This window comes from Ochotona princeps, chromosome 13 (assembly GCF_030435755.1).
Source record: "Ochotona princeps isolate mOchPri1 chromosome 13, mOchPri1.hap1, whole genome shotgun sequence".
Lineage (NCBI taxonomy): Eukaryota > Metazoa > Chordata > Mammalia > Lagomorpha > Ochotonidae > Ochotona > Ochotona princeps.
The window spans coordinates 738,264-740,504 of NC_080844.1; positions in this window are offsets into that span (position 1 = coordinate 738,264).

Here is a 2,241-nt window from a genome sequence, read left to right on the forward strand (position 1 = left end):
GAGGGACTAAACAATACTATGCCTTAAATGTGCTCTCAAAGAAGCTTAAAGTAAGACACTTTACTACCCCCTTCAACCACTGTGTTTAGTGGAGTAAAAGAATCATTCCAGGGTGACTTTATGGATTTGTTCAAAGTAATAGCTCATCAATTTAAGAACATGAACAGACTTCACATGATGTTTAATGAATTTGAAAATACTGTGGAAATTTGGAAACTACTCACACTGCCAAAGGAATGAAGTTTCTTGCTCATCATATTCCTCCCCTCTGATCCTCTACAGATGCTTTGTTTTTTCCATAGGAATCATCATAATTCTTACAAGTTGTATTTGACTTTTCCCCTTGTAACTGGCTTCCTACAACAGTAGTTTCACATGAATAAGAATTTTATGTCCATTATGCTTGTTTTACCAATGAATAATAAAATGAGCCTGCACATCCAGCCTACACACACACACACACACACACACACTTGCATGTACAACTCTCATCACAGAGCAACATTCCCTAGAATGTCAGAGATAGAACTGTTCTGAAATCGGCTCCTCGTGGCAGAAGGCCATCCTTCCACACCTGAGCACAGCTGTCATCTCTCACTGTATGTTCTGAACTTTGAAATGTAGTACCTGAGCCAAACAGAGATCATCACATCCTCTTCAATGGTACCATTTAAGCCCCCACATCTGCCGTCCTCTCTTCAGTACCATTGAGCTTCTTTCAGATGGTCAGGAACCCTCTCCTTACATTCTTCAACACCAGAGCTTACCTGCCATCATGGAAAGATGGGCCTCTAAATGTGGGATCAACATTTCCACCACTCACAGATAGGTGACATCTGGGTCCCAGCAGAGCAAAGACAGAAATACAGAGTGAGGCTCCCAGAAGTCTCCAGGGCTTGAGGAGAATTTGGAGGTTCAAGGTCTGAGACCTGAGTCACAGAGAGGTGTCCATGGTGATTGCAGACAGGGTCCAGCTAGGCATCTTTGTAACTTCACAGGGAGTTTTCTGATTCTGTTGTGGACACCTTAGGGGACTGGCTGTGCCTCAGAACTAGCAATTGATCATTGTTTTTTCTTTAAATGTTAACAGACTGACCTAACCTCCAGATCACAAAATTAAACCTTTTTTTGAACCCTGACTGACTGCTGCTGCTCTGCAAATTTATATTCAATTTCACATAATTTTTTTCTTATTTTTAATGATACAATCAAATATAACTTAAAGGTCAAGGCACTGCACTCTATGCTAAGTAACATCTCCAACAATCTGACATGTAAGAGATTTGCTGTCACAGTCCTGAGAAAGCACAACTATAAATGCTATTTCCAACAATATAATACAATTACACTTTAATTTTCATAATATAGTTTGTGTACAAAACAAAAGCAGACCTTATGATCAGATTAAGTGAAGATATGTTCTATACACAATTTATGGTTTCTACAAATATATTAAGATATAGAAAAGAGGGAAGTGAACACATTAGAAATTTCACACTGTTGTAATCTCACTTTTGGTCTGTAGGGCATGGAGGTTTTGCAGGAAATTCAAGCTATGGGTGCTTGAACACATGGGCCTGTTCTTACATAAAAATAGACTGCTTAGAGATGTGAATAAAAGTGTCTTGAATAAACTAACCATGAAGCCTGAAATCAAAATCTAGATTAGGACTCCAACCAGGAATTCTGTATGGGATTTGAGTATCCAAGTGACATCTCATCATTGCACCAAATGCCCCACCCTCATTGAGGTTATGAATGGCATTTCCTGATGGGTGACAATGAGCATCTTAAAGCATGTTTGTCATAAGTATCACCACCAAGAAAAGAAGAAGAAGGAGGAGGAGAAGAAGAAGAAGACGAAGAAGAGCTTCAGTGTATTTTTATTTGAAAAGAATTGTAACCAAGAGTGAAAGAGAGACAGATATTTCATCTGCTAGATCACTTCCAAAATACAACGACCAGAGCAGAGCCAGTTTGATCAGGGAGCAAGCAGGTCCTTTTTCCAATTTTCTCGCTGTGGTGTAGGGGTCCAAGGACTTCAGCCATCTTCCGATGCTTTCCAGGCCATAAGAAGAGAGCTGGATTGTAACTCGTTCCCACATGAGATGCCAATGCCACAGGAGGAAGATTAACCCCAATATGTTTCCTCTTTTGAAAAAAAAATACATAAATCCTTGCTTATTTCTTAACTGTATTTGGAGGTGGGGGTCATGTTTCTGAGTTGATTTGAGTATAAAA